At 41.0% G+C, this 23,724-nt stretch overlaps 1 protein-coding gene across 2 annotated transcripts in view; it reads left to right on the top strand.

Moving 5' to 3' along the window:
- Positions 1 to 2,675: 2,675 nt before the first annotated feature.
- The window catches only part of fynb (FYN proto-oncogene, Src family tyrosine kinase b), a 67,472-nt gene continuing 46,423 nt past the window's right edge, over positions 2,676 to 23,724 (top strand). For both annotated transcript variants that reach the window (XM_047573353.1, XM_047573352.1), the window contains exons 1-2: positions 2,676 to 2,841; positions 18,718 to 18,786. The gene's annotated coding sequence lies outside the window, so the exon portion shown is untranslated. The remainder of the gene's footprint in view (positions 2,842 to 18,717; positions 18,787 to 23,724) is intronic.

Raw genomic sequence — 23,724 nt, 5'->3', positions numbered from 1 at the left:
TGATTTAATAATTATTATAACTTAAGTTCATTTAGAAAGCTGTTAAAAACATGTACGACTTGCTTTACCAGTTTTTGAATGTGAATAGTGGGTGTAACTAATGAGTCACACAATTTGTAGACCTGTCCTACTGTCATCTGGAGTCATCGTTCACATTGTTCATTCATGCTGTGAAAAAGATCTATGAAGCAGGTACATCTGGGAATGAGTAAAATATTTAGAGAGGAGCACACACGAGACGAGGATGAAATAATGTGAGCAGATTTGAAAGAAAAACATGATGTCAGGGCTTCTTGCATGTGAGTGACGGTCAGCGTGTTCCTCCATCCTGGCAGAGTTGAACAGCTGTGGGTTGTGAGCTGTGGGAACATGGCAGAGCGCAGAGTGGCTGTCATCACTGACCAACCGGCCTACAGACATGGGACAGCAACTGGCACTTCAATCAGCAGACATTTTGATGAGGTAGCAAAGGCTGTTTAACACCACTGTTACAGGACCTGTGAAATACTCAGTTCATGCAACAAGCAACACCTGGTTAAATGAACTCAGAAAGTGATGCCAGTAAATGTTTAATTAGCTGACGATAGGAACGCCTGTATTTATCCTGTTTACATATGAACATATGAACTCAGGTTAATAAAGGTTCATAAAATTGACAATTAACTAAATGATTACAAAATGATACAAAATTGAGCATCACTGTCACATTTAATAATTGTCGACATCTATTTCTAATATTTGGTGCATATGATGATGTGTTTTTTATGCAATCACTCATGTATTGTGACTTTAAGCATATGCAAGAGAACGGGACATGTAGTAGCATTAAAGGTGGCTCTGCTGTATTACTTTTTCAAGCTTGATATTCCAGTGAACCTTCATACATGACAACCCAGCCGACAAACCCCATTTATCGACGTATTGCACGCGTCGTTCCAAGACCAATTCTGGATGTCTACACGACGTGCAGACTAGGTCACATAGACATATAAGACAGGTGCAGTTTTTTTTTTTTTAATCATTAAAATTGTTGTTACCAACATGAATAAATACACTACTTGAGATTAAATCTAACTTTATTATCTATTAATTATTTATTTATTGAGTACATGTTTTTTTGTTTTGTTTTGTTTTCATGTTTTCCCTCTGTATTTTTGTAAGCAGGTCTGGCTAAGAATAAGCGCTAGGCTAACATTAGTTCTGCACTACAGTCATACCAGACAAATGATAGTACTAGAAGCTTAACATTATCGTATTGTGAGGGAGATTACTGTACATGCCCGATTTGACGTTGCTCAGGACCATAGAGCAAAAGATTACAGACCGTGTATAACAGCTTATAATGCAGTTTTACCACTGACTGCAGTTTCACCTTTAAATAAACGTACGGCACTATTGAAAAAAAGCTGCCACTGGCAGAACAGCGCCGCCACCTGTGTGGTGTGCAGGATGAGCCGCTGCACTGAATATCAATCATCTTCTTCCACTGAGCTCACCTAAATGGAACGCAGCCAGCATGGACTTCATTAATTCCTTTGAGAAAATAGCTGCAATGGAAAAAAAAAATGTCTGTACATGTGTGAGTTAGCAACCATGCTCTGGTAATATCGTTAAATATTAAGATATGATTAAATATAACTTGTTAGTGCATTAAATAATTACTGACTTCACAAGTGTGTAAATATATTAATATATTTCCCAGTATGTAGGCAACTAAAATAACTGAACTGCCATTTATACCGTCTTACACCGGTTTTTATGTATCTACGGAAATATATGTTATGTCTGACGAATACAGCGCTTTCAGCAACAGAATGCTGTTCTGCATCTTGACGAAAGATGGAGCCCTAACGTAAGATAGAAACCAGCGCTACAATACGCTACAGCTCAACCAGCTGTTTATCACTTCATTAGAAGTTAAATTGTTGATTGCAATATAGCCATATATCGACGACCTCCACATGATAGAGAAAACTTCATCATTTACAAATTAAGCTGCCACCACAAACTCTTTCTTGACACTATATTTCTACTGAATTAGCATTATAATCATGCGTTATTGTAATAAAGCCTCTCATATCAAAATAAAAATAACCGAATGAAAGACTAGAACGTACGAATTGTTTGCGTCTAAAAATCATCCTGAACTTTGTTTTCGTTATTCTACCACCACCACCACCACCACGCCAACCCTCTATTCTCCTCTGATTGGAAAAGAGACCTGCCAGTCAAAAAACCGGCCCACTGTGCGCTCGGAATTTGGAATTGTCTGGACGTTCAAGTGTGGAAATGAATGAAAGCGTCAGACAAAAGCAATAAAGTTTTTTGTTAACTTGGTAGTTGCTTTCACTTGTTTGGAGTCTATATCAAATATGATATTTAACAAGATAAATGCAAGTCACAAAGAATGTTAATAATATGGGCCACCTTTAAGTGAATGATCTAACAATAGAACAAATAAACATCCTGTCTTTGATGTACCCTATGCTTATAGCGTAACACTGAACACCTCTGCTATTGTAGAGAGTGCGAACTGTGCTTTTTCTTTTATTTTTTATTTTTTCTTTCTTTTTGGTCACATTCGTCTCCTGTTTAGCCTTTGTTGACCCTTGTTTGTTGTGTCTTGCTGTCGAAATTTCCGACGGCTCATGAAGGCAGCAGCAGTTCCATTGTGGCCCTGCAGAGCTCTGCTAACGCCATCACACGCAGCGGTTACGTCGAGCAGCACGGCGACATCAGGGCCACCACATCAGCGCACTCTTAATTACTGACTAATTATTTCATTATTATAAACAGCTATGGAATATAGTGCTGCGGATTGTTAGGTGCGCTTGAACACTGGTAAGTGGCACCGCTTTCCATTTTTGTCATCATTCAGTTTGCTCCCGTCTCCACAGCCGAATGAATTACTTTGATTTTTGGACCTATCACTATTATTGACGTTTCTTTAACGTAAACGTGCTTAGCATGTTTATCTAGCCGTACTTCGGACTACCTCCTCTGGACGGAATGGCTATCTTGGTGAGGCGTCGGCTGTTTTAATGCAATGCCCAGTGAAATATATAAATATATAGCGCTACGGCAGCATATGTGTAGTGTGCGTAAGTGGAATGAAGAAACAGCACCCGAAGCTAATTAAACGAGCAGGTTACCCACAGACATTGGCTTAGAAGGTATGTTTGTCCTCACATTGGAGGCTTTTTGGCTTTCTAAGCATCCTGACGCATTTGTTTCTGACCCTCTCTGCTCGGTTGTTTACCATGCCTCTCCCCCCCTCTCTTTTTTCTCCCGGCATCATCAGCATCTCATCCATTGATGCTCAGTAGAGTCAGATGAAGGACACAGCCTCACATGATCCAGTGGCTCTGTTTGCTTGGCACGCTGTTCGGTTAGTGTTGCAGCACTGAGAGTCCTGGTGCTCCGTTAACTTTGTGGACCAGGTGTGTGGTGCAGGTGTATTGTGTTGGCATCATGTCAACACACTCCCATCTATCCAGGCTGACTTCATTTCTTCACACATGTAGCCATGTGGTGTCCTCGGTCTTCTCCACAAATTGGGTTTGTTTGCTGAGTGTCTCGTGGTTTTAGTCGGGGCTTGCATGCACTCTGCTAAGGACGTTTCCACCTTCCTGTGGTGCCAACCCTTCTCCCCCTTATGTAAGGCAAGTGTCTCCCTCCTTTCCTTCGGTAATTGTGGTTAAATACTCTCATCACCTCTATTTCCCTTTTAAACAATGATGGGCATCCCTCCATCTATTCCCTCAGCCCATAAAGCCTGGTCAGGTCTGTACCGCAGCCATTTGTTACGTGTGTGTTTGCAAAATTAGTGTAATTGATTATATCACCCGCCACTTCCATTAGCTTACCAAACTCTTTCTCTCCTATGTCAGTGTCCCACACTGCCAATGCATCCAGAAGTGTTTCTTAATGAATCAGCCTCTGTTTACAGCGTGCCACAAACAGCAAGGATTGCCACTTGTAATGAATTTGTTTTAGGTGGCTCTCGAGGGAAACTGCTGAAAATGGAAGCAGCTCAACGTGAATGTAGAGTTGTCATTTTCTCCAGCTTTGTTTCACTGAAGCACTATTATTTTCAGAAGCCCAGCTTCTTTGGGCTTTCAAAGGGGCCAGCAGCTGGCATGCAGCTCACTTACTCCACTGAATGTAAGATTTCTGCAGCAAAAAGAAGAAGCTGCTTGTTTTACAACCCTGTGATGCTGTGGCCCGCTGAGCTGAGGTGCTGCATGTGCAGCGTATAGAAGCACAGTACATTTATCTGAGGACATAACTGTTCCCTAACTGTTCAGAGGTAGTAGTCTTGGAAACCAAGCTCAGGGCCCACTGTGCTTTATGAAATATAGTTGTTTTCTTTTTTCCTTGATGCTCTGTACGAATACTCATCGCAATCATTTCATGATTTGATGTGTTCCTTAAGTCGGCATTGATCCAAGACAATTATGAAAAAATGTGTTTAACCTGGCATTTGGCTGTGAAGTTTTGTGTTGCAGATGTCCTCGTCTGACTCCTGGCTTCTCTTGTCAGAATAAGTTATGAGTAAAGAGCTACTTTTTTATTCTTGGTGCCATACAATAGGACAAGGCACAGTGATTAAAGACCTTCACGTTTAGCCTGCACGTTTAAACAGCTTGTCTTCCTTTTACACTGTAATGAAATGCTGCCAAAGCACCGTGTTCTTAATCACACTTTACCCTGTCACTAACTGACAGATGGATACTTTGTGCTGGCAGGACACCTGATCTACCATGTTATCACACAGGGGCAAGGAAGTCAGTAACATGGCAAATCTAATGCAGTAGAAGAGAAGTATTTCTGAGGAATATTCTCAGTAATTAACTTGGGGAACTTTAGTCTGCATGTCATGGACTGGTTTTTGCTTTTTAGTGGATTACTTCACTGTGGTGAGAATATTCTGATAACTTGGCCTGAAGTCAGCCTCTTGATTAAACCTTAAGTATACCCAAATGTAACTGGAATGATAAAAGTCTTGTACCCTCTTCTAGACAGGGCTTCAAGAGTATGAAATACGGAAGAGCACTGAGGGAAATAAACTCAGCCGTTAATAGACTTTAACGGTGCACCTCTTAAACACACACAGTTAAACGAGTACAGACGACAAACAGGTTTGAACTTTGTTGAGCGACAGCTCAGTCGCCAGTTTAGGACTTTACCATTTGGTAACATTCAATTTATCTGTAGGGGCATAATCTATAACATGTAAATATGTCATGTGCTTATAAACATAATCGGCATGGTAGAAGGGTCTGAGGAAGAGCTTCCTCTGTGATTTGGAAAGGCTTTGACTACACCAGATCAGACATGAATCAAGCCTTGAATCAAATCAGGAGAAACAGGTATCCATGACGACAGAGACTGAGGCTAAATGATGACCCTAAGTAGACAAGGCCGTCACTGATATTGGTGACCTCATTCCCCTACATGTGTTGCTCTCTCTGTCTCATCTATGATCACGAAGGTACTCACTTGATGTTTTTCATAGTAGATGTGGACAGTGATTGACTTTAAACTGCTCTGTCGGAAACGTTCAGTCATTACATTACAAGAGATCATTGTACTTATTCGTGTAATAATGAAGGTACACACCCCTCTTCAAACCTTTTGTGGATAAAATCACTGGAGCCCGTGGTGAATGTTTCTTGTTCGAGAGCTGTTACTGGGAGTCGAGTGCTGTGCCAAGCGTGTAGAATTCTACTGTCACCATGAGAGGAAATGAAGCGTGAAGACAGCTATCAGAAGTTTACTGAGGCTTCAGCCCGATAACATGTTGACAATCTTTAGCACAGCACCTTTTTTCTTCTTTTGATTTCTTGGGGCTAAAAATGTATCATAGTCTTTTAAGCCTTTCATTCCTATAGTTAAGTCTTTTCTGTTTATGGTCATCGTACTCTCAGACTGTATTTGGACATAGTGTATGTAGGTGATACTGTTGAATGGTGAGTTTACTCTTTCATGTACACATTAGGATCATAGTCCAACTCTTCCACAGAATGGGGTGGTTGTATCTAACCCACCATAACTTTACAATTTAGACTTTTAAAAGAAAAAAAAACAACTCAAATGCAGAGAGAGGGATATGAATGAAGCCAACTTTTTTTGAAATAGCTAAAAACACTGATGCAGGCAAAAAAACCATAGAGAGGAAAAATGCAAACAAAGGTAACTGAAAAAAAATCTCAAAACAAAACCGCTCCAAAGGAGGGAAACCAAAAACCTCTCAAAGCGAGGTATGAGAAAAAACAGGCTAGCACCAAGTCTTAGCACTTGGCTGTGACAAATCAAGAACAGTGGATGACTGGGATGATCTCATGATGACAGACGAAAGACTCTGGACTAAGGGAGATGCAGCCTATATATACATGCATATGGGAAATGGGGAACAGGTGGAAACAATCGGAAATCAGGGAAGGCACACAGGAGACACACTAGGGAAGGGCAAGTGACCTGAAATGAAAGGAGTTAGTTATCAAAATAAAACATGAAGTCACAAGACAAAACCTCACTGCGTTGTGACAGCTTTGCCTGGTAGTGACAGGTTAAAACGTACACTGTTTTGGGAATTTGTACAGGTTTGCATTAAAATCTGTATTCAAGTTAATGTCTTGTGTTCAGTAGTGCATTTTGAAGGGGACAGAAGTTGGAAGAAAGTCTAGTCCAGATCCTTCTGATAGACAGTTTCATTCAAAATAGGTTTATATATATATATATTTATATATATTTATATATACTTGTTGTTGTTTTTCAGAAGTATTTGGACCTAACCCTTTGCTCTGATCAGCTGCGCCATGTTTCCTTTAATTATCCTTTAGACGTGTGAAGGAAGGACCAGGCTGGATCCCACCTGTGGTGGACTGAATTGATTTGATACACACCTGTAAATGAGCACAATTCCCACGCCATGTCAGGATGAGATTTTCGCCTCTCAGACCGATTTTCTGTTGGACTCAAGTATTCATTTCAAAGATGTTTAGCTAATTGACATAGGTTTATTTGAGTATGTACAAAGGGATGGGTCACATGCAAAGAGACTTCCCCATGTGGGATCAATGAAGGAAGCCTTATTTTTATTATTTAAATGTTAATGAGAAAAATACATATTGTATAGAACTCATTTTTGTTTTCTCAGTTTCATCCTATTAACCATGTTATGGGTATTTGTGGGTTCAGACCCCAGGGTTAGAAACCACAGGCTGATCCATGACAAAGTTGTGTTTACGGTTTTTCTTGTGTTTGGTGTGAAATAGGGTGCGTTTAAATTAGTTCCATGTTTTCCAGTGTTTAAAGAAAACAATGTGGCACACGTGTACTAATCCATGTGTTTTAGTGTACATCTGAATACGGATTCAGATGATATGGCCCCTGTATTATTTGTGATCATGCCAGCACACTGACTAGCCTTGGTCTGATTTAAACCTGTACTGACACACTTCAAACTTCACTCAACTGGATAGCGCCTGCTCTCAGAATGTAGTCTGACCATCATTCCTCCCACTTATGTAGCTTTGATTCATGCTCCCGGAGTGTACTGTACTCTACTGATGTAGTGTGGTCCCATTATTCTCAGGGTCCCCGGAGACAGACGTAAGTAGCTTCTGGGAAGTGCAGGTGTGGTGTGTACTCACGTGGTGACTCCCTGTGAACCTTTTGGTCACTGACTGGCTCTGCTCTGCTCTGCTCTGCTCTGCTCTGCTCTGCTCTGCTCTGCTCTGTGCAGGAGCCAGTGAGAGCTGCCTGGACTCATGATGAAAATTGAATCCTTATTCTTTTGAAACTTTATGTAACCACTAATCTTTCACTGAAGAATTTCATACTGTAAACAAATATTTTGGAGGTAATTTACCTTAATAGTTGAGCAGCATCGCTAAATGCTGTGTTCAGACGTTTTGGTTTGCAGCCATTCATGTTTGTTTAATAAATGGTTTTCATAATTACTTGTTCATTGCTGGCAAACTTTAAAACTGCAAGGTTAACATTTCAGCCTTTGACTGTCTCATTCATGTTTAGTAAACAGTAAACAAACCTTTTATTGCTATTCAGGACTTTGTGGTTATTTGTGGTTACATTTTTGTTTAGCCAGCTTGGAGACAGAAACAGAAACTGAGTGTCATATCGAGGAAAGTGAGCTCAGAGAACAAACATAGAATAAAATACATTGAAAGTTAACAAAGAATCTAACATATTCCTATTTAACAAAAAAAGAAAGAAAAGCATCTAATTTAAAATAATCCAACTTTCCTTCATAAAAGGTTTTTCTTTCTGTCGTACTTACTCTACCGGGACACATGTGTTAACTGTATTAAATCCAATAAAAAGGACTGTCAAAGCTAATGTAGCATGGAGACAATAGTTTGTACCTTGGCTTTGAATCCATAGTCCTCTTAAGGACACGCTTCTCCTTGATGCTCTCTCCAGGAAACTTTCCTTGTCTTTTAAATGCATCATTGTGCAGTTTTTCAGTATAATTCAACCACACATCCATATTCTATTTTTTTCTTCCTCTAATAATCTCTTACTACCACCTCGCCAAACTTCTACGTTGCACAGTTTACAAGTTTCCGGCTGAAATTAGTAAAGTTCTTCCACACAGCAGGCATGGTTAGTCACGTGATTTTGGTTCCTCTTCATCTTCTTACATTTTTGGCAGCTTTGATGCTTGGCAAGGAATAGAAGTGAGACGATTTGACGCAACATGGACGTGGTTTTGGTTTAGACCTAAATTAATAACTGCAAAAGATCAGGCTTGGCTGATGCCCGATACAGATCATTTTAAAAACACCTGCATCAACCTGATACTGATCGGGACCTCCCTAGTGTGGACTAGACAGACCACTCACTGTTGCTCTGCTGCTCTGACAGATGTGCTTCTCGTGGTTTCTGTGTACATAGAGTATTCTGTAAGCCAGATCCATCCACTGATGCTAAAACCTGTGGACCCTCAGTTAAAGGTCAAGGGTCAAGAAGTAAGAATACACAGTACATACATAGGCTACAAACATACAGTATCTATTGTACATACTGAAAATAAAGTAAACAGGGAAGTGATATTTGGTGGCATTGTTGTGTAAAAGCAGCACAGGAATAATGTTAGAATGACTAAGGCATACAGTCTGCGGATGTGTTAACATATTGCAGGTGGTTTAGGTGCATCCACTGATGGATACGCTACATATGTTAGGGCTGGGGATAACCACTGATTTTCTTTTTTTTCCCCCCAGTTTTATTCTTTCCAGTGTTTTCATTGGCTCATGAGATTTGTATACAGATTTGTGTACAGTAGATACACAAATCTGATATATATATGTAGATATATATATATTCTATCTGTAGTTCAGAGATAGACACACAGATTATGTTTGGTTTTTCCAGCTCTTCTCTTCATACTACTACCCTATCAGCGTTCACTGTACTTTGACGTACTCTCAAGTTTTGTTGTGTCGGATGAAACCGCAGCGAGATTTCTCACGAGAGGATGCAGGAAATGACGTGTAAATCACATCCAAAAGAACTATAGAATCCATCTTTCAAATCTAAATCAAGTTGAACTGGAAATTTGGTTATTTAAACACAGCACTTATGCACCTGATAAACTTTGTAGACCAGTGCTTGTAGTGTAACAGCTTAGAGAGTTTAAAGCAGCCTTTCGGTTGTCTGTAGTCACCTTCCCCCTGTCATTATGGAGGGCTGGAGAAAGCCTCCCTGTTCTCTTCAGGAGTTAATGTCGCACGTTGAGTTTGTGGTGGGTCAGATGGCCTTGGCTGATGCGTTTGGTACTCGGTGTACAGTCAGCCACTTCTCGGCTCTCAGCGTCACACCAGAACCTTAGAGGTCAGAAAGACACCACAACAGTGCTGTCCTTTGTGTCACTCTTCCAGCGGAGATGGATGAAATGTTTCTCTTTTTCACTCTCCCGCTCTCTCTCCCTTTTTTCCCTGCTTTGGGGGCTGAGCTGTGACGTACTTGAAGACTCAAATGAAGTTATTGTTATAGATGAGTAAATGTTTAGCCACGGATGAATACAGGCTATGACGGAGCCATCGGAGACGTACGTTGACATGTGAGAGAAGGGCTACAGATCATATGATCTCCTCGGAGCGTCTGTAATTCCACAACTGCTACTTTTCTGTTCTTTTAGAGGGTAGATTGTCTCTTTTTCTCCATGTTTTTTTACTCAGTGACTTTGTTAAAACAATGTTTATGAGGCAGTTGTATGCCACTGGGTCATTGTTGCAGTCATTTCAAAAGAGGAAATGATGTGTGAAAGCTGATACACTTGCAAGAAAGCTTGTCAGAACAGGCCTGGTGAGATGTCCGTCTGAGGGTGTTTTTTTTGTTTGTTTTGTTTTTTTAAAGGAATTCAATTAGCAGGAGTAGTTTGTCTTGCTTCAAGGAGCCGGGGAACACAGATTCTATCACTGTGATTGCATCACGCACAATCCCATATCAGCGCTCCACTTCCACCTGCTAGAGTGGCAGAGAAGCTCTGTCAGTCAGTGGCCGTCTTGTGTGGCTTAATTTCCTCTGAAAAGAATCACAGTTGCTCATTTGCATCTGGAGCACAGGCAAGGCAAGAGAGCTCCAGCCAGCAAGGGTTTCTCTCATATCCTGCTCAACATTTTCTATTTTTAATCTGCCTCGCTCTTTTTTCTTAATCTCTCCAATTCCATTTAGCTTTCAAGTCCATTTAGCCTTTATTCAGGAGTTCAACAGTGCACTGGAGCGCCTCGGTCTATATTTAAAGCCTCACCACTGAGTAAATCGAGCAGAAATCTTTTAATTTAGCCAGTCACCACCCAACCCTAAAGTTTATACTGCTGCTGGAGCAGTGGAATGGCAGTGGTAAGTTCTTGTAACAGCTTTTAGCCATATGTGGACATTAAGTAGCTAGCCAGAGATCCCTGGCAGCTGAAAGCAGCTGAGAGTGATAACTGACTCTATGCATTATGCTTTCTTAGACTTTGTCCCAGATTTCAGATTGTTACCAATAAAGTATGCTGGGGCTTTTGATTCCATGTGGTCCCTTCTTCCAGGCTGCCTCTGCTTTGCCAACACAGAATTCACGTGCAGAGTTTATAAATCTCCATGTAGCTGATTTGTATTCATTTTGAAGGAAAGAAAAAATCATTCCCCTAAAATTGTAATATTTGCTGATTTTTATATGATGGTAAATGTCTGGATTATTATTCTTTTAATTCTTACATTTTGTTTTCCAAGAAATGAAGGCAAATCAGTGATCAGACTAATCAATAACTGAATCAGTTGTTGCATCTCAGCACATTTTCATGTGGGGCAGAAATAGATCTGGCATCAGCATGTACCTGGAGAATGAGAAAACAACCTGAATATACTGCAGCGACACTTCTACCATACTGGGCTGTACTATGAAGCAGACCCGACTTGTGGTGCGTGTTGAAATAAAAAAACGCTTGTCAGCACACTTTTCTTTCCAGTGAGAGTAGCGTGAATATGTGCAATGCAGCAACAATGTGCAGGTTTTCACACGAAGAAGTCTTCAGCAGCTTATTTTAAAAGAATGGAGCAAAAAATGTGGCAGAATTTGGGATGTTGCTCTCTAAAAAAGCTTCTTGCACAACATTGTGGAAACAGAGTCAATATCTTATTGATATTTAAATATTACAGAAAGACATTTTGTAACTCATCAGTACGTGTGCATGATAAATCCCCAGGAAATGATGTTAAGAGGCAGCTGGAGCAGAGCTAACGTTGAGCGTTAGAAAGATTTAATAATTTCCTCTGACCTTTGTGGATGGACTCCTTATTTTAAGCAGGGTGAGGCACCTCGTCTTTAAAAAGCTGCTTTGCACTGCCCATGGATACCAGTAATTCTATTATTAGCTAATACCAACCGACGTATCAGCAAGGCCAGTTAAATAGTCGCTGGGCTGCAATTTTTAAAAAAATACTTGAGGTAGGGAACGTCTACACTTTGTAAAACTTCCGGTTTAGTTATTCTTCACTAACCAAATGTTCATGTTACGTGAAATGTAACATTAATGCTTTAAATCACTGACTAAAGCACAAAATGAAAAGTCTGGATTCAAGTGTGTGTTCAACAAATAAATCAAACTAGTCAGACACATTACGTATAGAGAATGTATTTAATAGTGAAGTCTTTCTCTTGTTGCATAGTATGATTTGTTCTAAATCTTCCAAGTGGTGTTGAATGTATTTCACATAGTGAAGCAGGTGATATTTTGGATGGGGTTCCGTCTATGACATGTGAAGCCTACAACTTCAAATGAGGCTCTTTGCCATTCTCAAGCAGCAGTCGCGTGGGCGCTGTTCTTCCCCGCCGTAACAACAGGGGAGCCGCGCAACACATCTCACTATGCCTTATTATTTATTAATGAAATGTTTACCATGTGTTTGCAAAGAAAGTCCTTTCTGTAAATATGTTAATGTCCTGGAGATTTCTCATACATAATTAACTCGCTGTGAATTTTCCAGCTGCTTCTGATGTCATGTGTGTGAGTGGCTACATTCAATCCCAACAAAGCTAGTCTGTGCTGCATCTGGAAATCTGCATTGCAAAGAAGTTATTTTACACGGTGGCGTATGAAGCTGGAATACAATTTTTTACCTCTTCTCATGAAATGATTTTGAAAATGTGTTTCATATAAATAGGAATAAGAAGGCGAATGTGTCTGAAAACACAATTATTGCCACTTTATGGGCAACGGTGGATTTTATGGTGCTAAACTTCTGTATGAACTTAAATATGGGTATTCTGATTTGCTTCATGCTCACAGATTACCGCTCAGACCACAGTTGAATAGTGTTTACGTGTCTAATCTCATCTCAGATAGTAACTGTGTTTCAGACTCCTCCCAGAGATGTTCTATTAAAGACAGTTTCCACTGCAGTATACAGTCACTGATCTGTCTGCTCTCTGTGTTACGCTCTGCTCCCTTTTGACTGTGCAGCGTCATTTCTCTGCATTGCTGATGCAGCTGCAAGATGCTGACAAAGGAAATGATTGCTCAGCCTGGCAGTGGCAACATGCTGGCAAGCCCAATCCAGGCCTCCACCAGGCTCCATCATAGTCAGTGATGTCTCCAAGTGATGGATTTATGTTGGCAGAGTCACAGGGCTTTATCGTCAGGATGCTTTGGCACGTGTTTAATAGCCGCTAACTATCAACATATATAATAACAACGACGACCTACTGCTTATATTAGAGCCGTCCCAATTTGTCCCTGACAGTGATTTATGTCATCAGACCTGTCGTTAAATAGCATCTGGAGCCAGCACTCAAGATCCAATCATACTTTCACACTTGGCAGATAGTTTCTGAAATCAGTAGATGCAAATAAACACCAACATCATTTGAGGCTCAGCTGCTGTGTCTTAAGGATTTCTATCACTGTATCAGAACCACAAACAGCACTGTTTGTTGTATACGCTTCCCTGTTTGAGAAGGTACATTTTTAAGAGCTAATTGCATGCAGATTACTCATATTTTTTCATTTCATTTGTTAAATTTTAACTTGGATTGGATTTATTTATTATTAATGGAATCACAAGACTTTTTTTTTTTTTTTTTTAATAATGAATGCCTCATTACTGCTCTTAGAGTGCTTTCATTTTATTCATTTATTTATTTTTTGGTGATAGTGATATGTGAAATGATAGTTGCATGTTGTTTCTTTTTTGTGTGTGTTTTTGAATGAATGAGACCAAACTTACATAAGAAGACATCGGTTGATTAGGTCTGTCTGTGTGACCAGGATAAACTGTGCGTTCGCATTAGAAAGTTATAGTGTCACAAGTGACCAAGACCATCTCCAGGCGGGGTCTTAGGGATTAGGTCTCAAATGTGTCCACAATGAGTCATGGTTGAATCAGCTTTATTGGCCAAGTATGTGTGCACATACAAGGAATTTTACTCACTTAGCTCATTTGAACTTGGACCCAGAACTTAAATAAAGAACTTAAAGTAAAAGTAAAAGCGTAAAAAATAAAAGTCTTCAAGATTGCATACGTAAATGGTATGTCCAGGGTATCCAATAAGCAAGGCGATACAAGGGCAGCTGAAACAAGGACTTCTTCAGTTCTGGAGTAGTTCTTTAGTAGTAAAGGCTCATGAAACGTCTTTAAGAAACCCTACAAGTCAATTGGTTCTTGTTCCAGCTTGCTTTTTGGATCATTTGATTTTGTTAGTTTTTTTCTCTTTTTTTTGGCCGATTTAAAGCTCTGCAGAAAACTACTATTGCATATACTGTACATACAAGTTTGGATCTTCATTATTAATTGCTTAATGATTTTGCATAGACTTCATGGAAATTGTTTATTATACTTTAGAATGTGATAATACATCATTCACTCCTAAGACCAATCTTGGAGAGGTCTCCCTTGCTCTGTGTTCATAGTGCGTCTGTGGAAACAAGAGCAGATATTAATTCTGCCTTCCTGCGAAGTCACGAAAGCTGTTCACTTCTTCTGAAGTTTTCAGTCTTGATCTGTAAAAACAACCTTATTTTTGCTCCCTCCGTCATGCTTTAATCACCTCCCTGATGCAGTATAGATGCAGACAGCCGGGGCTGACTGACTACAGGAGACCTAATGTACTCTGAGGATAATTGTCCAGTTTAATCCACTCCTCAGCAGTGTCTACCAGTCAGCCTCTCAACCAGAGCTGGCAGTTGTGAACTGTCAATCAAAGCACATCTGCCAGGCCTCATGGGAATGATGAAACATTCAGGCTATTCTAACATGTCATATATTAACAATGAACTGCAGGACAGCGTTTGAGAAAAACCACTAGCAAGTGAATGTATTATCACTCCTGAACCACCACACCATCTGCAAAGTTGCTGTAAATCCATGTAAGACTGTACCCTACAGCTGTAAGCTTTGCAAATGCAGCTCTCATTGAAATGGCAAGGTGCTTCAGAGACAGGCCCTGAATTGAACCAGAAATGTCTCACAGCGAGCTTTATGTTATACTGTGCAATTCAGAGAAAGCAGTTGCCCCCCACCACAGAGACATGGGTTCGTGCCCCAGCACAAGTGCCTCTGAATGGATCAGTGCCCCCAAAGAATACTACTGACGGTGTTCTTCAGAGAGCCAGTGAGGGAGTATCCATGTCCATTACCTGCTCAGTGAGGCTTCCCTCTTCCTCTCCTCCTGCACTACTACCTGGAAGTGACTTGGAAAAAACTAGGATATGACCAGAAGAATGTGAAGAAAATGAGGAGGGAACTGTTTGCTCTAATTGGACGTATACACTGCCTTGCCAAAAAAAAGTTGTCACTTGGGTTTAACTGAGGCGATATGTATGAGCCTCCTATTGGATAAATACTGCATGGGTGATTATGTTTCGGCTGACAACAAGTTATCTAACCCCAACTGATGCAATGAGTTGCTTCTCATGTGTTAAACAACCATGTTGGAAGACACACAAATGTTGTTCTGTTTAAGAGGGGTCAAAACATTGGCATGCATCAAACAGAGAACACATCTAAGGAGGTTGACGCAGAAACCACTAAAATTGGGTTCTGAACTGTCCAACGCTGCATTAGTAAAGACTGGAAGTATGGTGGGGAACCATCGTCTTTGAGGAAGAAATATGTTGCAAATTGGAAAAAAATCCTGATTGATTGTGACTGGCAGTCACTTAAATGTTCAGTGAAATCAAATTGGAGAAAAATGACAGCAGAAATCATGGCTATGTTTATTATTGAAAGTAACAGTCTTGGCTCATCAGGGTGAGAAGAGAGGCAGTTAAAGTGATGCCCCGTTCATACCTAGTGCCTACTCTACAAGCCTGTGGGGGCAGTGCTGCGATCTGGGGCTGGTCCACGAGCCAGAGCAGTTTGATCCCTGGAACGGGCCACATGCTGAAGTGTGGCACTCGAACAAGACACTGAACTCCCAGTAATGAGAGTGAGAGTTTTTGATAATTGTAGTTGTTTTTTTTGTTTTTTTTTTAAGGCAGTCTATATTTTCAGTAAAATACAATAAAAACATATAATATCTGACAATGTGTTGCCCTTTCAGCTGCCACAGTATCACAGAAGTGAATCAGTTGAGTGTAGAAATAAGTGTTCAGTGTGTTCATACTATCATCACTGTTAAAGTGAACGTGTCAAGGCATCAAATTCCTTTTAAAGTTGTTCATTTTATATTATTGGAGTTACCACCGGATCAGATGCACTGAGAGAGCAGAGTTTTCTGAGCAGCTCAGATGTTGATAAGAGTAATGAAAACGGTCCCTTCCTCCTACATTTACACAGCGTTTAACTTATATTAACTGTGTGTTGTGTGTGTGTGTGTGTGTTAATTACTCTGTAGTTCTGGAGGAACTTTTAAATTATTATTTTATTTGAAAATACACAACTGTGAGCGCACAAGAAGGAGGTGCTGTGTGTTCAGTTATACTGAGCTATACTATAAAATAAAAATGCGAACAAAACCGGATTTTTGTGCTTGAACCCTGGCTTCACAGTACAGTCAGCTGATTCCTACGGCTCCTTTCTGGATCCTGCTGTGTGTCCTGACACTTCAGTAGCCTCCTCATCTCATCTGTCTCACTGGCTGAGCAGCAGCAGCAGAATGACTGAGCCTGTTGTGCCTCAGCCTGTCATGTGAATGCTCTGTGTAGCTGATGGATTTTACCCCCACAGCCCAACTGCCATTATGTTTTATTGGAGGGGGCTGCTGTTGAAAGGGGAGACTCTCTTTCCTTGGGGACTCACACGCTCACGGCAAAGCCTGCTGCGAGCCTGTCATCATGACGGCCTGTTGCCAGGACGGTCTTGGCCGGGGAGAGAGTGGGAGGACCGGAAGGAGGCCACAAAGTGAGCGCCGACATGTGGGGCAGTCAAATGAGAATTTTCTGCTGGTAGAGAAGACTTAAATCACATGTTTCACTCACAAACTGAGGTCAGCTGGACTATTTTGGGACACTCGCTGTTTTTATGTACACAAAATACACACCCTGTAACTTACAGCTGAAAAATCGGTTTTGTTTCTGGTTGAACATTTCAATACTGCTGGTAATTTACTCGCATCTCGCTAAATGTCAGCGCTGCTTTTGGTTTTTACTGTTTGATTGGCTGATTTGAATTCTGAAGAAGAGAGCTGACAGGTGTGCGCTGTATTCACAATACCACAACCACACTGGAAGGAAGCAAACAAGTTCTCATCCTGTTGTCCTCATTACTTTTGCTTTTCGCCTCTCTCTCATTTCCTCAGTGTCTCATCGTCTGCTTCTTTTAGTTGCTGCTAAGTGACAGAGGCTCAGCTCAGACTGTCCTCTATATACATCCACTTTTCTGCCATTCCGCTGGGAGGGTTACATGAGAAAGTAGTTTTTAAAAATAGTAGGTTGTTTGTGTGTGTACGGTCAAGCTGGGGCTGCTGCAGCAGTCCTACACTCTCCGATAGTTTCAGCTTCTTCTCTAATTGTCACATTCAGCATAGCCTACACATGAACTGTCTACATATTTTAGATTTTACTAGTAGTGTAATAGTTTATTATTAGTATTTTTCAGGTAGGTTTGATAACGGTCACTGATTTTCTGCAGCTCTTTGAAGTAAACCTTTCAGCCTTTGTAGGGTCTAATTCAACACAACAGGAAACAAAGAAACCCCCACAAACACAAACCAGCAGCAGCGGCAGTAGCTTTCCACGTGGGCGTCTGCTCTTGCAGAACAAATACTTGCATCACATCGGCAAGACCCACGTGTACTTGCAGTGTCATTAACGCTCTGCTCCAGCAATCAGCAAAGCCACAGAGACAGATTAAATTCGATTAGCTAGGCTGAGCTTTAAGAGCTTTAAAGTCAAATCAGCAGCTAATGGGTTCTAACATATCTGGCAGCAGTAACAGTGTGTCTTTTGTAAATAAAGGGCAGTAAGGAGGCGCTCCATGAAGTTAACCCCGGCCCTCCTGCCACACAATGACTCCACTGTGTAATTCTGCTGTCAGTCAGAGAGCTGGCAGCCACTGTAAAGTTTATCCATGCCTGGTGGAGAATTGTCTTGTAAATAAAAGTCGCCATGTAAAACATCAGAAATGTCCTTACATCCTTCAGCTCTGCAGCTTGCAGAGAAAATGTTTTTTCTAATCGATTTGGATTTTTGGTGAGTATAATTAATGATGTACTGTGTCGACATGTTTGATAAGTTTACCTTCTGGTTTCCAAGAATGAGCACATCAGCTCCATGTGAAAGCAAAATGAAATGACATTTTTTATTAAAAATGTGTTTTGGCAAAATGAAGACATGAGTTTTTCCTGGTTGCCTGTGCAGCCTCCATTTAAAAATATGCTCTTGTGCATCAGGTTTGTGGCCAAATGGCAGTGAACAGTACTTTTGTCAAACCAGTCAGTAATGGCCTACATGAAATAGTATTGTTTCATTCACACCTACATCAGTAAATAAAAAGATTCCTAAAATCCATCTGTTGTACTGGCAGGGGTAAAACTTCTCAACTTCTCCTTATCGCAATGTTTCAGATTTTATCACAGAGATAATAGGTCAAATCAGTTGATAGAAGCGGAGGTTTACGGTCCCTTGGTGCCACTCTAAAGCATTCTGGGAGAGATTTTGCGAGACCTATTTTCTGAAAGCATGAATGACGGCGAATGGTGCAGTTTATATTCATCTTCTTACTGAATGCGACAATGAATAATTGATCGTCTCTGTGTCCCTGCAGGGCCTCTGTTTTGGCGGCACACAAAGCAATGTGGAGGAAATAAAGGTCCTGATACGCTGAAAACCAGAGGTATGACTCCTCACACTCCACTCTACTCTTAAACATTCTCATTTTCACTTATAACCTCACAGGAGAACACTTGTGGATGAAGCAAGGCGTGTTTATTCAAACACGCACACACACAACAGCATATGAGAATAACCTCCTACCAACAGCAGATGGCTGGACTGCAAAACGTGCTCATTCTGGAGGATTACTCTTGTCTTTAAATGGATGTGGGTTTTCGGCACACATGTACACACACATATGCAACATTCACTGTTTGCTAGAAGCTAACCTGCTGTCCCAAGTACATGCACATACCTGTGGTGCATTAGCATGTACTGGATGTTCTACACTCTACAGCATGCATGCAGTGCCCTCATACATGGACAGGAAGCTATAATAAGTGTCACATGTGTACTTCTCTCACTGGAGAAGAACATAGTTGTTATTACAAGTTTGACCCACAGGGCAGCAGACGCAACCAGCTAAAAGCTTAAGTTTTCCTTCATGACCCAAACGTCCATTTCTGCTGCAACCATCTTTAATCCACAGTGCAGCTTTATGGTCAATCCCTTACATTCAATGAGGAGTTAATGTGAGGGCAGCCACTATACACAGCAGTCCCTTCTTAGCTCGCACTCAACCTCCCCCTCGTGTGTTTTTTCCTTATCCCATGCAACATATTTCCTGGTCAAACTTGCAGCAGATGAAAGATGTTCCAATTATTTCCTAATCCGAGTGTTAGCACGAGGGGACCCTGCTAGAGTGGAGCAGGACAGCACTGATGCTATTACACATGAATGGTAAGCATCCGTGAGTCTGCTGCCTCCCAGATCCCAGCTGGACCACTATGTGACGTTTTTATAAAAAGATCACCACACATGGATAATGAGGAGAATGAGAAATCAGCATTCATATAAGCATACATCATGTATGTCACTGTCGTTAGAAAGGAACACAGATGTACTTCTGACTCTCCGTCTGGTATGGGTTTGAGTTGTGTTCTAATTTCTTTTAACAGCTTTTCTGGTTTAACTACGATATAATGAGATGTTTTGCTGAGGTTGCCTAAAGACAAACTAAGCAGTGCTGAGTTGTGGCTCATTTACCTTTTACATCACCAGACTGTAATGTCTGCTTCGACAACCTAGGTGTCCCCTAAGGAAAGTTTCTGCGTGTTTCTGGCACAACAGGCAGGACAAGATAATATTTTTGTCATGTGTTTATTGATACCCTGCGACTTACTAAATAACATAGTAGTGCTGAAAAGTTACATCCCAAAAGACTCCCAACATCCGTATCATCTCAAAGAGTGAGAGAAAGGAAACCAAAATTCTATTAAGAAAAGTGCAGGATGTTTATGGTGAGCTCAGACTGACGTTTAGAGCTGGTGGTGCAGTTAAAAAGTTTGACATGCACTTTAAACACATTGTTAATATTAGAAATAGTCTCAAGACTGACTTTACTGTACCACTTTGAAGAAACAAGTCTCCCAGCAGCTTCTCCAGAAACTTGAAAGGTTGGTTTTGAAGTCTGACCAAAAGTAAAATCTGAAATTAGCTGTGTGAGAGGAGAGTACCAAGTTAGTACAACCCTCACTTCTATAATAACCATATTAATGGGAGATGAATCTGGCTGAAATAATCTGGAAATACCCTTTAAACATTAAATCTATGGAACTTGTATAACAGTTTGGTCGCCAATTTGTGTATAATGGAATTGAATACATTGCTTTTAAACGTGTGATTGAAGGCTTGATGGCCGTGTCAGGACATTTGACTATGGTGCAGCCTCCTCTTAAGCATAAGCATGGCTTCCAACAATCTGAAGCCAGCCTGCTGACAAAGACCCATTATAAAAAATAAAAAAATAAAACGTAGCAGAGCAACCAGTGAACAACTATAAATGGAGGCGAGGGATTTTTGTGGGAGATTTCATCAATGGGTTAGTAGGAAAAAAGCTGCACAAGGGAATTCTTCCAGGAAATGGGAATCAGCTGAGTATCCGACATTCATAGCGAATGTATTCATTATGCAGGCTCATTCATCGGCGCACTAATAGCTCCTTTATTATGTGTGCTCCAGTTTCCTGTGGTGTTTCTGCGTGTCTCAATGCATAGCGATGGAGCCTGCAGCGTGGGTTCATTGCAGCGGGGAGTTACAGTTCGGCATGTGACTCAGCCTTTTTCGGAAGCGCTCCTCTGTGTGAGAGGTGGCGATGAAATGGAAGACGCGCCACGGTACGCAGCGTGGCAGGCATCAGAAGAAGCTCTGCAGAGCCGCAGCGGTAGCACATCGAGAGCGCCCTTATTGTGGGAATGTGAAGCTGATGCTTGTGTGTGAGTGTGTGCTCCTGTGCTCTCAGTGGGTGGGTGGTATTGTAGGCTGGTGAGAAAAAGAAAATGAGTCACAAATTCCAATCATGTTTTTATGCTTCCACTCTCCTCTGTCTCTCTGAGAACTTGTACAAAGAGAAGAACTAAACAGCACAGTGCCAATTATCTTCACATTATACCAGATATTGATAGTCACTGCTAGAATCACTTGCAGTCATGACACAAGCACATACTTGTGTTCACTTTTACCCCTCCCAAGCTCCAGAGCTGCCACTTCGTCCTCTCCTCCTCCCAGCTCGTTAGCGCCACAATAATGACTGTGCCAGTGTGGGCTGTGTCGCTATTCACTGAAATGTCAGCATTTCAAACTGTGGCTCCATTGTGGTTCCCAGTTGCCTGATGGTAAGGAGATGCAGCCAGTGGGAAGAAGTAGTGCCGCTAATGAAGCTTGTTAAGGTTCACTACATTATATTAACACATCTGGTGGCATTTTTCACCCGCATGCTTTGCCTTCTTCTCCCTATTAAGCGATCTGTTCAGGACCTGGGCTGCAAATCCACCATAGAACACACAGGAAGTATGTTTGCTGTGCTTATTATCCAGTCTTAAAGTGGCCTTTGAAACCTCAGCGTGACACCTCATCTGCAGATTCGGAACAAATAATATCCCAGCCAGTGTTCCTTAGACCACATAATAGTGTTAAGTATACTACTTATAAAAAGAGTGTGTCTTGACCATCAGATCCACTCATGTCAGAAGCCATTTCTCTCATCCTGGCCATCACTACACTGCTGAGGTGCTGCTTATGACAAAGTGGAGACATCAGTAAATTATCCTCAACAGCAGTGTGTGGTCCTGCTTAGAGATGTAACCTCTGGAAACTGTCAGAGTGCTGCTGCTGTGCACCATTACCCAGAATTCTATTCTATTCTATTCTATTCTATTCTATTCTATTCTATTCTATTCTATTCTATTCTATTCTATAATGACCTTGATACTTTTTTAACTTGTCTTGCTTGTTGTTCCTATATTTTTGTTGCCTCTCTTTGTGTTTAGTCGTCCTGTAATTTTGAATGAGCTATTTAAAAATGTAAGTTTAGGTTTAAGAAAGCACTGATGGACATTTGACTTTATTTTGGGTAACAGATTATCTGCAGATTCATTTCCAATAACAATGGTGCTAGGTTTCCAAGCCATTCTGCTAGCCCTTGTTGTATCTGCAGTTGCTGTGCTTGTGATACACTGTTTATTTCTGTGATCTGTCACCCATTTGAAGTTAATTTCCCAAAATAATTCAATTTGAATAATTCTAGGGGTCAAAACAGTCCACTGCTTTTCGTTGGTATTGCTACCTTCAAATGATTCAGCTTGAGGTCATGATCTGGGAAGTTGTGGACATGGCAACTCATGAACTTGGACCTTATCAAAATGTGCCCGTTATAGGTTGCGAATGGAAGTTCACTCCTGCACAAGGTAAAACGCAACACCATTTGAAGGCAGCATATATCAAGGAAGAAATACATAGTTGCTGCTTTTTACTCTGTTGTTGTTGTTTTTTGTCAGTGAAAACTGGTATGTTGGTTGCTTTTACTACAGATCATTCCCTGTATGATTGTGGAACAGCGTGGTCGACATAGTAAAAATAAACACACACGCAGCACCTTCCTACTAGCTATCTGCTCAACAAGACATTTTTAGATTTTGTCTCTATTAGATGTCAGTTTTTCCAATGTTTAACCATAAATATTTCTTTCAAACAAAGCAGATGAATACAGAGAAGTTGGAGGAGTAAAAAGCAGCAGAAGAAGTGGGATGATCGACCACCTGCTCTGAGTTTCCACAGAAACTTCTTGAAGTTTTTCTTCTTTCGTAATGAGTATAACTGGCTGGGTGGAGGAAACTCATTTTAATGATCTCTGCCTTAACCCCCTCATCTGTCCACTGTGGTTGTCTGGCTGGGTGCGTGTATGCACATGAGGAGGGCAGAGGTTTGGACATTTATGAAGCGTGTCAAACTGATTTGTCTTGCTCATTTGACTGGGGAAGTTTAAAGCTCATCAACTGTCTCTATTCAGTATGTCGACAGCTGGCTACTCTCAGTCCACATCGACTGCAGTGTCTGTAGAGTGTGTGTGTGTGCGGGGGGCACACGTTGGAAAGATCTTACTTTGTCATAACCCCATCAGGCTTTACTGACTCCATCTTGCTTAAAGAGCCCACCTTCAATGCTTATGACTAAGGTTGGAGGTGTGAGGGTATTTTATGTTATGTCACAACACTGTCTTTTCCCCTTTCTATTATTTGCTACTATATGTTGTTAACATAGACAAGCATCCTGAGACAAAGTGTGTCAAATCTATTTATATGCAAACCGGTTAAGGGACTAGGCCATGATATGGCACAGATTTTTTTATTGGCTGGTAAACAAACTGTGGTGGGGAATCAGACGACCTGAACAACAGCAGCTGCAGATCCTTGGTGGCAAGCTTTAGACTTACTGCACAGCCCACTAAAAGCTGTGACAGGTATATTGTCACCAGAGCTGTGAGATGTTCTGGGTGTCCCAGGCCTTCCTTCATACTTGGATGAACTTATTATGGACACGGACGCATAGAGTACAACAAAGC

The sequence above is a fragment of the Mugil cephalus genome, chromosome 21, assembly GCF_022458985.1.
Source record: "Mugil cephalus isolate CIBA_MC_2020 chromosome 21, CIBA_Mcephalus_1.1, whole genome shotgun sequence".
Classification (NCBI taxonomy): domain Eukaryota; kingdom Metazoa; phylum Chordata; class Actinopteri; order Mugiliformes; family Mugilidae; genus Mugil; species Mugil cephalus.
This window is presented reverse-complemented; position numbering and strand designations above follow the sequence as displayed.